Raw genomic sequence first — 15,805 nt, forward strand, 5'->3', positions numbered from 1 at the left:
CATCACTCCCCTGCATAATCCTCCTCTCCCTGCAGCACACCACTCCCCTGGCTAATCTTCCCCCTCCTGCAGCACATCGCACCCCTGCCTAATCCCCTCCCCTTCCTGCAGCACACCACTCCTCTGGCTAATCTTCCCCCTCCTGCAGCACATCGCTCCCCTGACCCCCTCTTACGTGACATCTTTTCTATCAGTTACATTTGTGAAGTAACTGCTGTCTCCTGTGAGCAGTGGAGAGCGAAGCTGAGAGCCAGGAGGCTCTGCCCCTCTGCCCCTTCTTGCCACATCATCATCCATCTACATCAGGGCTGTCAAACTCAAATATATAGAGGGCCAAAAGGAAGAGTTTAACTCAGAAAAATAAGTCAACACTTTATCAGATGTTTCTGTGAAAACTTGAGTACAACAAATAAGATTTTGTTATTTTCCCTCAGTTATAAAAAAAATAGTTATGAGAAAAGTGTGACAAAAAGGAGTCATAAAATGCACCAAAATGAAATATCACAATTTATGGCTCAAATTGAGGTGAAGCAAGGAAGAGGTTGAGCTTAGCTAATGAGATGCATCAAACATACAGGTGCTTCTCACAAAATTAGAATATCATCAAAAAGTTTATTTATTTCAGTTCTTCAATCCAAAAAGTGAAACTCATATATTATACAGAGTCATTACAGAGTGATCTATTTCAAGTGTTTATTTCTGTTAATGTTGATAATGATGGCTTACAGCCAATGAAAACACAAAAGTCATTATCTCAGTAAATTAGAATAATTAACAAAAAACACCTGCAAAGGCTTCTTACGCATTTAAAAAGGTCCCTTTGTCTGTTTCAGTAGGCTCCACAATCATGGGGAAGACTGCTGACTTGACAGATGTCCAGAAGGCAGTCATTGACACACTCCACAAGGAGTGTAAACCACAAAAGGTCATTGCTAAAAAAGCTGGCTGTTAACAGAGTGCTGTATCCAAGCATATTTATGGAAAGTTGAGTGGAAAGAAAAAGTGTGGTAGGAAGAGGTGCACAAGCAACCGGGATAACCGCAGCCTTGAAAAGATTGTTAAGGAAAGGCCATTCAAACATTTGGGGAAGATTCACAAGGAGTGGACTGCTGCTGGAGTCATTGCTTCAAGAGCCACCACACACAGACGTATCCAGGACATGGGCTACAAGTGTCACATTCCTTGTGTCGAGCCACTCATCACCAATAGACAACGCCAGAAGCATCTTACCTGGGCCAAGGAGAAAAACACCTGGACTGTTGCTCAGTGGTCCAAGGTGTTGTTTTCCGATGAAAGTAAATTTTGCATTTAATTTGGAAATCAAGGTCCCAGAGTCTGGAGGAAGAGTGGAGAGGCCACAATCCAAGCTGCTGGAGGTCTCGTGTGAAGTTTCCACAATCGGTGATGGTTTGGGGAGCCATGTCATCTGCTGGTGTAGGTCCACTGTGTTTTATCAAGACCAAAGTCAGCGCACCCGTCTACCAGGACATTGTAGAGCACTTCATGCTTCCCTCTGCCGACAAGCTTTATGGAGATGGAAATGTCATTTTCCAGCAGGACTTGGCCCCTGTCCACACGGCCAAAAGTACCAATACCTGGTTTACACAACAGTATCACTGTGCTTGATTGGCAGTAAACTCACCTGACCTTAACCCCATAGAGAATCTATTATAGAGAATCTATGGGGTATTGTCAAGAGAAAGATGAGAGACACCAGACCCAACAATGCAGACGAGCTGAAGGCTTCTATCAAAGCCACCTGGGCTTCCATAACCCCTCAGCAGTGTCACAGGCTGATCGCCTCCATGCCACATTGCCGCATTGATGCAGTAATTGATGCAAAAGGAGCCTGGCCAAGTATTGAGGGCATTTACTGAACATACATTTCAGTAGGACAACATTTCAGATTTTAAAAACATTTTTCAAGCTGGTGTTATAAAGTATTCTAATTTACTGAGATAATAGCATTAACAGAAATAAACACTTAAAATAGATCACTCTGTCTGTAATGACTCTATATAATATGAGTTTTACTTTTTGTATTGAAGAACTGAAATAAATTAACTTTTTGATGATATTCTAATTTTGTGAGAAGCACCTATAGTATGCTATATGCCCAATTTTAACAAATGTACTGCAATTTTTCCTGAATGTGTTCAGAAATGTACAGATGTGTAAGCAGACAAATGCAGAGACTTAGGCTATGTGCCCACGATGCAGAAATGCTCCGGATTTTTCCTGAGCGTTTCTGCATCTCCCTGGCAGAAAAAACGCATGCGGATTGTACATGCGGATTGTACATGCGGATTGTGCATGCGGATTGTATATGCGGATTGTACATGCGGATTGTACATGCGGATTGTACATGCGGATTGTATATGCGGATTGTATATGCGGATTGTACATGCGGATTGTACACGCGGATTGTACATGCGGATTGTATATGCGGATTGTACATGCGGATTGTATATGCAGATTGTATATGCGGATTGTATATGCGGATTGTACATGCGGATTGTATATGCGGATTGTACATGCGGATTGTACATGCGGATTGTACATGCGGATTGTATATGCGGATTGTACATGCGGATTGTATATGCGGATTGTACATGCGGATTGTACATGCGGATTGTACATGCGGATTGTACATGCGTTTTTCCTGCCAGGGACATGCAGAAGTGAAGCGTTCTTCACATGCATTTCCACATGCGGGTTGACAAGCGCTTTACAAGCGATTTTAGCATCACTTGGAAAGTGCTTGTCAATTTGGTCACACTATAGAAATCCATGAAAACGGCATGGATTTATATAGTGTGACCCCAAAGACTGGTTAAAAATAAAAAAATCTACTGTATAATTGTCTTATCCCATCTGTCTGTCTGTCTGTTTGTCCGTCTGTCCTGGAAATCCCGCGTCGCTCATTGGTCCGGCAGCGGCCAATCAGCGCCGCGGGATTTCTGAAAAAAGATGGCGGCCGTTAGCGGCTCATCTGCGGGACGGAGCTCAGCGGCGATGCAGCCGGGAGATGAGCGCCGCGAGGCGCTCATCTCCCGGCCGGTACCAGCAGAAGGACATCGACCGCCGGACCCATCTGCGGGACGGAGATGCAGCCGGGAGTCAAAATCGTGTAGCCAAGATCGGTGATTGGTCGCGGCCGATATTTAAATTTGGCGCCCAAATCGGTGATTGGGCGCGGGCAGCGTCCGCGACCAATCAGTACAGTAGTGTTTAACTTTTGCGGCAAGATCAGTGATTGGTCGCGGGCCAAGACCGCGACCAATCACCGATTTGTGCGGCACATTTAAATAGCGGCCGCGACCAATTGGATGTCAGCGCCGCTCCCCGGTCCTCCCTTCACCCCCTAGCCGCATGGATGTCAGCGCCGCTCTCCGGTCCTCCCTTCACACCCTAGCCGCATGGATGTCAGCGCCGCTCCCCGGTCCTCCCTTCACCCCCTAGCCGCATGGATGTCAGCGCCGCTCCCCGGTCCTCCCTTCACACCCTAGCCGCATGGATGTCAGCGCCGCTCCCCGGTCCTCCCTTCACACCCTAGCCGCTGATGTCCCCACAGTATCTGCATGGTGTTACAAAGGTCCGGACATTTGTGTTAAAAATCGCTGATTGGTCGCCGATGCTATTTAAATGTGGCGCCAAAATCGGTGATTGGTCGCGCCCAGCGTCGGCGACCAATCAGCGATTTTTAACACAATTGTCCGGACCTTTGTAACACCATGCGGATACTGTGGGGACATCAGCGGCTAGGGTGTGAAGGGAGGACCGGGGAGCGGCGCTGACATCCAATTGGTCGCAGCCGCTATTTAAATGTGCCGCACAAATCGGTGATTGGTCGCGGTCTTGGCCCGCGACCAATCACTGATCTTGCCGCAAAAGTTAAACACTACTGTGCTGATTGGTCGCGGACGCTGCCCGCGACCAATCACCGATTTGGGCGCCAAATTTAAATATCGGCCGCGACCAATCACCGATCTTGGCTCCACATTTAAACACCGCTGTACTGATTGGTCGCGGACGCTATTTAAATGTGGCGCCAAAATCGGTGATTGGTCGCGCCAAGCGTCGGCGACCAATCAGCACAGCGGTGTTTAAATGTGGAGCCAAGATCGGTGATTGGTCGCGGCCGATATTTAAATTTGGCGCCCAAATCGGTGATTGGTCGCGGGCAGCGCCAGCGACCAATCACCGATTTTTAACACAAATGTCCGGACCTTTGTAACACCATGCGGATACTGTGGGGACATCAGCGGCTAGGGTGTCAAGGGAGGACCGGGGAGCGGCGCTGCGGGTCCGGATACTTCTGCTGCGAGCAGTCGCTCATCTCCCGGCTTCTCGCAGCGGAAGTAGCCGCACAGGCAGCGGCGCTCCCCGGTCCTCACTAATACGATTCCGCTCCCCGGTCCTCACCAATACGATTCGCTGATTGGTCTCGCTCTCCACACGCGACCAATCAGTGATCTTGGCGCTAAAGTTAAACACCGTTCTGCTGATTGGTCGCGGCCGCTGCCCGTGACCAATCACCGATTTGGGCGCCACATTTAAATAGCGGCCGCGACCAATCACCGATCTTGCCACCACATTTAAACACTGCTGTGCTGATTGGTCGCGGACGCCAGACGCGACCAATCAGCGATTTTGGCGCCAAATTTAAACCCGCTCCGCTAGTTGGTCGCGGATGCCGGCCGCGACTAATCAGCATTACTGGCGCCAAATTTAAACACCGCTCTGCTGATTGATCGCGGTCGCTGGCCGGGATCAATCAGCAGTATTGGCGCCAAATTTAAACACCGCTCTGCTGATTAGTCGCGGTCGCCGTCCGCGACCAATCAGCAATATTGGCGCAAAATTTAAACACCGCTCTGCTGATTCGTCGCGGTCGCCGTCCGCGACCAATCAGCAGTATTGGCGCCAAATTTAAACCCCGCTATGCTGATTGGTCGCGGTTGCCGGCCGCGACCAATCAGCAGTATTGGCGCCAAATTTAAACACCGCTCTGCTGATTGGTCGCGGTGGCCAGCCGCGACCAATCAGCGATTTTGGCGCCAAATTTAAACACCGCTCTGCTGATTGGTCGCGGGCGGCGATTGCGACCAATCAGCATTATTGGCGCCAAATTTAAACCCCGCTCTGCTGATTGGTCGAGACAGCCGGCCGCCACCAATCAGCAATTTTGGCGCCAAACTTAAACCCCGCTCTGCTGATTGGTCGCGGTTGCCGGCCGCGACTAATCAGTATTGTTGGCGCCAAATTGCCGGCCTTGACTAATCAGCATTATTGCCGCCAAATTTAAACACCGCTCTGCTGAATGGTCGTGGCCGTGACCAGTCACCACTATTGGCGCCAAATTTAAACACCGCTTTGCTGATTGGTCGCGACCGGCGGCTGCAACCAATCAGCATTATTGGCGCAAAATTTAAACCCCGCTCTGCTGATTGGTCACGTTCGCTGGTCGCGACCAATCAGCATTATTGGCGCAAAATTTAAACCCCGCCCTGCTGATTAGTCGCAACTGCCGGCCGTGACCAATCAGCGATATAGCCGCCAAATTTCAACACCGCTTTGCTGATTGGTCGCGGTTGTTGGCTGCGACCAATCAGCGATTTTGGCGCCAAATTTAAACACCGCTCTGCTGATTGCGCCCGGTCTGCCGCATATGACGCGCCCCTGGGCCTGTGTCGCGCTGCGTTGCGCACGCGGGAGCTTACCCGGAGCCGGATCTCTTGAGGGTTGTAGTCTCGTGGCGGTGACCCGGTCCGTGCCCAGGGAGTCAAACTGAGCGGCGATGTAACAGCGGTAGATGTAGGACGACTACGCCACCCGTTGAATGCAGCTATGGAGCTGCCGCTGTAGGACAGTCCGCTGAGGCCGGTGGATGGATGGTGCAGCGTAGATGGTATAACCCCCAACGGGAGGGGTATGGCCTCAGGGCAGCAGATGGATGATGGGGGTAGCAGGAACCACTCAGAGACGGTGCGGTGTAATTCAGGGTCTTTACTGGTAATAACGATAGACCCTCCCGGAGTACTTGCTAGTGAACGGGGCCTGGTCAGTCCTTGAGCAGATGGGATCTCCCCTGGCCAGGCGGAGTTGTAGGCCTCCCAAACTGACTGCACTCTTCTGGCTACCTTGCTAGAAGCGGATATAAGTAGCCCACGTCCCTGAGTGTACCGTGTGGTGCTCACCCGTATGGCCGGTGACTCGGGGCCTTCTAATGGCTTCCGCTCCACGATGGCGGTGCTGGTCCCACGCGTGTGACCGTGCCTTCGGGTTTCTGGGCCTGAGGACCTGAAATCCCCTGCCGGTCGGCTTCTGCTGCTGGGTAAGAGTTAGTCCCCACAGCCTCGGACGCCGGGTCCGGTAAGAAAGCTTCTCAGTCAGGGCGAGCTCTGCAGCTGCCAGCCCCTGACTTGTAGTAGTATTGCTCCCACTGAGCTTCTGCTGTTTCTTCCTGTGACTGTTTCTTGTCTCTACTCTCCTTGACTGACTAACCCTGCCTCAGCCCAGGGTTTATACAGGGGAAGTTCTTCCCCTCCCAAGACTGGGCAGGAGGTGTGGCATGCACAGGATCCCTGACCAAAGGACCTCCCACCTGCTCTCAGACATAACATTACATTACTGTGGAAAACCAGACCCCTGGGGTGCCACATTCCCCCCTAGTGAAATTTAGGACTCCGGGACTAAACATATTTTAGAAAAAACATAACAAGATATAACAACAATAATAGTACAATAAGAAGAAACACATAAAGGTGGTCACGGCATGTCCGTAACCGGGTGTAGTCTTTGAAGAAAGCAAGGTGTCCATTTCACCAAAACAGGGAGACGTAACCAGGTAGGGGTCTGTCCTACCCCGAGTCCTTAACAGTCTCTAGTCCATCCTGGGTTACGCTCCAACTATGTACAAGGATTCCCGGTAAATCCACCAAGGATTCCTAAAAATAACTGGAAACACAAAATTATACACAAGCAACAATACACAGATAAACATAAATAAAACAATTTATACACTTCAAATCCTCCAGCGTGCGGGTAACTGGCCTCTAGTGGCCCTAGTGGACCTACGGAGCTGACTGTCTGGCCCTGAACTACAGGGTGTAGGAGCTGTCAAGGGTAAACTGGGCAGCTGTCTACCGGCTCTTTGTCTCACTAGGGGTACGGCAGGCTCACTATAAGCAGAGGGTTGATCCTCCTGTTCTGCTTGTGTGGAGTCTTCTGCCTCCTGGACCGGCTGTTCTTCCAGCTCTACCTGTTGCTCCGTAGGTGCTTGGGATGCTGGTTGGAGGAAGGTGAGTACGGGTACCACAACTGCACCATTGACTTGAGTCCAAGACCGAGGGAAGTCCCCGAGCACAGTACTAACCATATCTTCCCTTTCCTCTACGGGTCGATGGTCTTCTTGTTCCTCTTCAGGGTTCCTCAGTTGTTCGGGACACTTCTTCAGGTGGTCCCGGGATACAATGGCTGTGGTTTCCCCTCCGTCTGATGGTACAAACCTTCGGGTTCTCGTGGCTTGAGGGCAGTACGGTGTACGGGTCCTTCTCCCACTGGTCATCCAACTTGTGGAGCCGTCTCTTCCTCTTCAAGACCTGCTCTCCGGGTACCAGGGGAACAGCGGGAGCATACTGGTTGTAAGTTTTCTCTTGTCTTTCCCTAGCCTGACAGAGACTTCGCTCCACGCTCTCCTGTACTCTCCGGTACTGCTGCTGCCTCTCTGTGTCCCAGTCTGTTTCTGGTGAAGTGTCCTCGGGTGTCAGGACTCCCATTTCCAGGTCAACAGGTAACTTACCAGGTCTTGCCCTCATTAGGTAAGCCGGGGTACAGTTGGTGGAACCTACCGGGATGTGGTTGTATAGGTCCACCAGATCGGGCAACTTCTCAGGCCACAGACTGCGTTCTTCCAGGGGCAACGTTTTTAGAAGATCCATTACCACCTGGTTCATTTTCTCACAAAGTCCATTAGTTTGCGGATGGTAGGGTGTCGTCCTTATCTTCCGGCAGCCATATAGATTGCAGAATTTCTGGAAGACCTCCGCTTCAAAGGCAGGTCCCTGGTCCGTCAGCACTTGGTCCGGGTACCCGTGTGGACGGCAAAAGTGCTGCTGGAAGGCTCTAGCTGCTGTTTGAGCCGTTAAGTCCTTGACGGGGACAACAACCAGAAACCGGGAGTAATGATCCACGATGGTTAACGCGTAGACGTAGCCACTTCTGCTTGGGGTCAGTTTTACATGATCCAAGGCTACCAGTTCCAACGGTTGCCGGGTGACGATGGACTGCAGGGGAGTCTTCTGGCTGGCACGGTCCTTCCTTCTCAGGTTGCACGGGCCACAGTCTCTGCACCACTTCTCAATGGTTCCCCTCATGCCTACCCAGTGGAACCGCTCGCGCAGCAGGAACTCCAGCTTCTTCCACCCGAAGTGCCCAGCTCCGTCGTGGTATGCCTCCATCACCATGGCTGCGTCCCTTCGTGGCACCACTACTTGCCAGAGTAATTCATGCGTCCGGGAGTTAACCATTCTGCGGCACAACTTCCCTTTGTAAAGGAACAGTCGACTCTTCTCTGCCCATAGTTGTTTGGCTTCCTCCGGAGCGTCTGGTTCAAGGCGAGCCTCCGGCCGAGTCAGCATCTCCTTCACCAGTCGGACGGCAGGGTCGCTGTCTTGCGTTTCCGCCCAGTTGTAGTGGGGTAAGGGGTTCAACGTAGCAGTCTGCTTACTCCTTACCTGGTGGGAATACTGAATAGTCCCATGACGGTGGAACGCAGGGAGTTCAACTTCTTCCAGTCCCTCCGGATCTTCTCCTCCGTCTGGCAGGTTGGGCATCCTGGACAGGGCGTCCGCGTTGGTATTGGAGCGTCCTGCCCGGTATTTGATTGTGAACTCGTAGTTGGACAGACGGGCCATCCACCTCTGCTCCAGGGCACCGAGTCTTGCCGTGTCCAGGTGTGTCAACGGGTTGTTATCCGTGTACACGGTGAACCGGGAAGAAGCGAGGTAATGCTTAAAGCGCTCGGTGACTGCCCATACTACGGCCAGGAACTCCAGCTTAAATGAGCTGTAATTCTCGGGGTTCCTTTTGGTGGGTCGCAGTTTTCGGCTGGCGTAGGCGATTACTCGTTCCTTCCCCTGCTGGATCTGGGACAGTACGGCTCCTAGCCCGATGTTACTGGCGTCGGTGTAGAGGATAAAGGGCTGGCTATAATCCGGGTACGCCAGGATTTCGTCCCCCGTGAGGGCCATCTTCAGCTGGCGGAAGGACTCTTCTTCCAGCTCCTCCCATTTGAAGGGCGGCTTCTGGTTCTTGGCCTTCCGGGACTGGCCTATCAGGAGGTCCTGCATAGGTGCTGCCTTCTTGGTGAAACCGGGAATAAACCTTCGGTAGTAGCCTACCAACCCGAGGAACTGCCGCACTTCTTTTACGCTGGAGGGTCTTGGCCATTCCTTAATTGCAGTGATCTTATCAGGGTCGGGAGCCACTCCGTCAGCGCTCACCACGTGTCCCAGGTACTGCACCTTTGGTTTCAGGAGGTGACACTTGGAGGGTTTCACCTTTAGGCCGTAACTCGCCAGAGCTTCGAACACTTCCGCCAGGTGTTTCAGGTGGTCCTCATACGTCTTGGAATATACGATGACATCGTCCAGGTACAACAGGACCGTCTCGAAGTTTCTGTGGCCCAGACAACACTCCATTAGTCGTTGGAAGGTTCCTGGTGCGTTGCAGAGTCCGAACGGCATGCAGGTGAACTCGCTAAGTCCCATCGGGGTGGTGAATGCGGTCTTCTCCCGGTCTGCCTCTGCTACAGGAACCTGCCAGTACCCGCTAGTGAGATCCAAGGTAGAGAAGAAGTTAGCAGATCTTAAAGCAGCCAATGACTCCTCTATCCTTGGTAAGGGGTACGCATCCTTGTGTGTGATACGGTTGATTTTCCGGTAATCTACACACATCCTCATGGTGTTGTCTTTCTTTCGGACTAAGACTAGTGGAGCTGCCCAGGGGCTACAGCTATCCCTGATCACCCCAGCCTCCTTCATGTCTCTAAGCATCCCCTTGGCGTGTTGGTAGTGTGCAGGGGGTACGGGTCGATACCTCTCTTTTATGGGAGGATGGTCTCCCGTGGGGATGTGGTGTTCTACCCCCTTGACTCGCCCGAAGTCTAACGGGTGTTTACTAAACACTCTCTCGTACTCTTGAACCACCCGATAGACTCCCTGTTTCTGATGTGAGGGAGTGGAGTCAGTACCCAAATGTAGTTGCTGACACCAGTCCTCCTTTGTTTTCTTAGAGCCGTTACCTTCCTCCGGGTGAGATGGAGGCAAGGGTTCCACAGATTGTATAGCATTTTGGTTAATGGTATATAATTTGGCTAGCGTGGCATACCGGGGCAGGTACACTTCCCTCTCCCCGATATTGATTATGCGAACGGGCACCCTCCCATGGCGTACACTGACCACCCCCCGTGCTGTCAAAATGGTGGGCCTACTGTCTGAGTAAACTGGTTCTACCATTGCCTGGTAATCTCTACCTCTCAGACCAATAGCTGCCCGGCACCAAATCATCATTTCACTTTTTGGGGGCATGGCAATAGGAAAAGGGTCACACATTCTTACGCTACCAATCTCACCGCCGGAGAGTTCCACCTGTTGCCGTCGCATCAGTGCCCGGATCTCTTTCTGGAGCACCCGCTGCTCGCCGGAGCTGGCGTTCTTGGCAACCTGCTGTAAAAGGAAAATCACCTCTGCAAGACAATTTTCAATTACATTAGTTCCTAGAGTTATTTTTGGGTGACTCTCATGTTTGTCAATATCTACAATGATCAGTCCCTGTGCTGCCAGTTCGACTCTACCGATTTTGATGGTCACCTCTTTAAATCCGATCTGTGGCACGGGCTGGCCATTGCTGGCGATGATACTCAAGTCGTCGTCAGGGTAGCGGGTAATATCCGAGTCATTCCAGTACTGCTTAAAGAGCACGTACGGGATGGTGGTGACCTGTGACCCGGTGTCCAGTAGGGCACTCATGGGAATGCCATCCAGTACCACAGGCAAGACTGGACGTCCTCCCACATATCTGTCGCGCCAGTTCGATGGGCCTGGTGATCTTTTTCCTGGGGGTTGGCCCTCTACCCCAGGTTGTGCCCGTTTAAAGAACAGTACCTTGCCATATGTCCAGGTTGATTGCAGCGGCAGCAGATGGGTCGTCCGTCCTCGCTGTATCGGTCACTGGGTCTTCCTCTGGCCGGTGGGGTCCTCCTTGGTCGACGCCACGGGATGTCCTCCGGTCCGGATGCCAGCTGGATCTTCCCTGGGGTGGAAGCCTGTAAAGACTGCACAGTTCGGGTTAGCGCAGCAACGCTCTTAGCTAGCTCTTGGACCTGATGGTGTAGGTCTGGAGCCGGGTCATTGTCCAAAGCCTGCGCATCAGCTCCCACAGGCCCTGCCGACAAGGGCGCCGCCTCCTGGTGGTAAGTGATAGCAGGGCGCTTGTGGGTCACAACGCCACCCGGTGCCGGTTCTCGGAGCACCCGGATGGCTCTGTCCTTGAACTGTGCAAAGCCCAGATGGGGATCCTGTAAGGCCATTGCCCGCAACTGGGTTCGGTGGGTATTACAATACAGTCCCTCTATAAACTGTTCGGTCAACAGCCTGTCCTCGTTTCCCACTCCATCAGGGTCGGTCTGCTTAATGGCCCTCAGGGCCTCTTGTAGGTTTAGTGCATAGTCCCTTATACTCTCATGCGCTCGCTGCTTGCACCCGTAGAATCTAAGCTTAATCTCGGCTGAGGTGCGGGTATCAAAGGTGTCCTTCAGCCGGGTTAGTATCCCTGCGACAGTCTTCCTCCCAGGTGGCCAGGATTTTGCTTCTCTTTTGGCTGCCCCGGTTAGTTGGGCCACCAGGATGCTCACTTTTTGCTCTTCTGTGAGGGGGTACACCTGGAAGAGGCTATCCAGCTTTTCTCTAAAGTCATGCAGGGTATGTGACTCCCCTGAGTACTGGGGTAGCCAGGCTGCTCCCGGGATATAGGGCATGGTGAAGGGCATAACTGCAGCAGCGGTAGCGCTGGCGGGGGTTGAGGCAGTGAAGCTCTCCTCCGTATCCGACATCTTCCTCCCCCCTAGTGGACCGTGGCCTACCTTGCGATGATCCTGTTCCGTAGGCCGCGGCTCCGCAGTGGATCGTCAGGGTTGAGGACCTTCCGTCGCGCTCCTGTGACGTCGGCGTCTGCTGGGCTCCTTCCAGGACCTTACGCAACGTCCGGACGTGAGGCGGGGCTTCAGTTCTCGCGCGCTTTCGGAGTCCACGCCCCTCTTCTTCCCGCGCGGCGTCCTCAAGATGGCGTCCAATGGCGGGAAAACTCCACGGATGGCGGGAAGAAGGCAGAAGATGGCGCCGGATGGCGGGAAACTTCACCGATGGCGGGAAGAAGGCTGAAGATGGCGCCGGATGGCGGGAATCTTCACCACAGGTAAGTTTGAAAATTCTCTTTTTCAGGCACGCAGTACCCGGTGGTTGCGGGCACGAAATCCTGCCGACTACGCCAAAGTTGACGCGCCCCTGGGCCTGTGTCGCGCTGCGTTGCGCACGCGGGAGCTTACCCGGAGCCGGATCTCTTGAGGGTTGTAGTCTCGTGGCGGTGACCCGGTCCGTGCCCAGGGAGTCAAACTGAGCGGCGATGTAACAGCGGTAGATGTAGGACGACTACGCCACCCGTTGAATGCAGCTATGGAGCTGCCGCTGTAGGACAGTCCGCTGAGGCCGGTGGATGGATGGTGCAGCGTAGATGGTATAACCCCCAACGGGAGGGGTATGGCCTCAGGGCAGCAGATGGATGATGGGGGTAGCAGGAACCACTCAGAGACGGTGCGGTGTAATTCAGGGTCTTTACTGGTAATAACGATAGACCCTCCCGGAGTACTTGCTAGTGAACGGGGCCTGGTCAGTCCTTGAGCAGATGGGATCTCCCCTGGCCAGGCGGAGTTGTAGGCCTCCCAAACTGACTGCACTCTTCTGGCTACCTTGCTAGAAGCGGATATAAGTAGCCCACGTCCCTGAGTGTACCGTGTGGTGCTCACCCGTATGGCCGGTGACTCGGGGCCTTCTAATGGCTTCAGCTCCACGATGGCGGTGCTGGTCCCACGCGTGTGACCGTGCCTTCGGGTTTCTGGGCATGAGGACCTGAAATCCCCTGCCGGTCGGCTTCTGCTGCTGGGTAAGAGTTAGTCCCCACAGCCTCGGACGCCGGGTCCGGTAAGAAAGCTTCTCAGTCAGGGCGAGCTCTGCAGCTGCCAGCCCCTGACTTGTAGTAGTATTGCTCCCACTGAGCTTCTGCTGTTTCTTCCTGTGACTGTTTCTTGTCTCTACTCTCCTTGACTGACTAACCCTGCCTCAGCCCAGGGTTTATACAGGGGAAGTTCTTCCCCTCCCAAGACTGGGCAGGAGGTGTGGCATGCACAGGATCCCTGACCAAAGGACCTCCCACCTGCTCTCAGACATAACATTACATTACTGTGGAAAACCAGACCCCTGGGGTGCCACACATACATATTCTAGAATACCCGATGCATTAGAATCAGGCCACCATCTATAAATCTATACTTAACTTCCGATGGCCCCCGCAGTCTTGCTTCGCTCCGTCCTGGCTGCCGGCAGATCGCGGTACACTGAAGGACCTGCTGTCACATGACTATGACGTCAGCGCAGGTCCTTCAGTCCATCGCGAGCTGCCGGCATGGGAGGACGAGCGCAGCGGGGGCCGTCAGAAGGTAAATATAACATTTATTTTATATTTTATTCTTTTTTTTGACAGGTTCTATGGTACCCGGGTCCGGAGGAGAGTCTCCCATCCTCCACACGCGGGTACCATCCGCACATTGAACGCATGTATTCCGCATGTGCTTATCTAGTGAAGCGGAATCCATTTGTTCCAATGCAAGTCAATGGCGGCGAAAAAGCAGCGCTTACGCGAAATAATTGGTAGTGCTGCGTTTTTTTCCGCAATGATAATCCGCAGTGGAAATTTCCGCAGCATGTGCACAGCACATGCGGACTATCATTGGGGAACATGGCAGACCTTCTAACATGCGTTTTTAAGCGTTTCTGCAGCGTTTTTGCCATGCCGAAACGCTTAAAAAACGCATTGTGGGCACACAGCCTTAGGCCATGTGCCCACGTAGCGTTTTTGTAGCATTTTTGCGGCATTTTTACGGCCGCGAAAACGTTTGTAGAACAGTCTGCCATGCAAAGCCATGTGAATTCGGATGTGCTGTGCACATGATGCGCTAATTTGCGCGCCGAATTCGCATTACTTTGCAAAACGCAGCATGACCATTTCTACTGCGATTACGCTGAAGCTTATTCGCGATGCGTGTGGTATCTGGGAGGAAGACGAGACTACAACTCCTCTTCATCCCGGCTACCACGCGGTGAAAAAAAGAAATAAAAAAGTTAAAAACAAACAAAACCTGTATATTCACCTCTCCGGCGGCCCCCGGTCTGCTCTCCGGTCTCCTCCGGTCTGCTGTCTGTACTGTCAGGACCTGCGCTGACGTCATTTAGTCAGGTGATGGTCGCATGACCGCTGACGTCGGCATCAGGTGATGGTCGCGTGGCCATCAGCTGACTAAATGACGTCACCGCAGGTCCTGACCGTACACTGCGGGACGCTGAAGAGAGAAGACGCGGCCGGGAGCAGACCGGAGGAGACCGGAGAGCAGACCGGGGGCCGCCGGAGAGGTGAATATACCGTTGTTTTTTTTTATTTATTAACGTTTTCTTTTTTTTACTATAGATGCTGCATTTAAAGCATCTAAGTTGTTCACACATTATAGATCCATGTCGGTTGCATGGATTTATATTGTGTGATCAACTTGTCAAGCACTTTTCCAAGTGATGCTCAAAATTGCTTGGAAAAGTGCTTGAAAAAAGGCATGTGAAAACGCTTCTCTCTGGCAGAAAAAACGCATGTAAATCTGCATCAAATCTGCTAGGTGTGCACACAGCCTTATAGCTGGTTTTGCTCTGAGCTGAGATGTCCGGGCTGAATAATGCTCTGGGAGCAGAACCCATCAGCAGAATCTGTCTGTTTCCTGCCTTGTAGCAGTGGATCCCGGCTATTTAGCTCACAGAGCATTGTCTACACAAGATACAATTGTATCCAATTTTCAGCTGGGAACAGGACTATGGACAAGTTTTGCAGCAACTGCATTTGTGATAGGAAATGTTGATCAATCTAGATTTTCTTCAGTGTTCTTATTCATTGCAGAAAATCTTAAAAAAGCCGAGGAATGTGGGCAACATGGTGGGTCAATGATTAACGCTGTGGGGCTGGGTTCATATAATAGCAAGGAGTTTGTATGTTCTCCCCGTGTTTGTGTGGGTTTCCTCCGGGTTCTCCGGTTTCCTCCCACACTCCAAAGACATACTGATAGGGAATTCATATTGTGAGCCCCAATGGGGACAGTGATGATAATGTCTGTAAGGTGCTACAAAATCTAACGGCGCTATATAAGAGAGTAAAATAAATATATAACTAAATAAAATGAATGTATTAAAAGGCTAAGATTGCAAAGAGCTTGTAAACACAAGAAACTTTGCAATTTCCTTCTTATTCAAAATCTTCTCTGTTCTCAAGAAGGAAAAGATTTTTAATTCTGCAGTGTACAGCTCATTGCTATGGTTACTGACCACCTGAGAAGTGGCTGGTCTCCTTGGCAAGAAGCGCTCACTTGCAGACTGGTGGACTTCAGCGCCCCTGTGCCTGTCCCATTCTGCAGAGGCAAAGCCGCCTCTGCCCG

This window comes from Phyllobates terribilis, unplaced genomic scaffold (genome assembly GCF_046119375.1).
Source record: "Phyllobates terribilis strain yellow unplaced genomic scaffold, ASM4611937v1 Scaffold_46__1_contigs__length_10046794, whole genome shotgun sequence".
Taxonomy (NCBI): Eukaryota; Metazoa; Chordata; class Amphibia; order Anura; family Dendrobatidae; genus Phyllobates; species Phyllobates terribilis.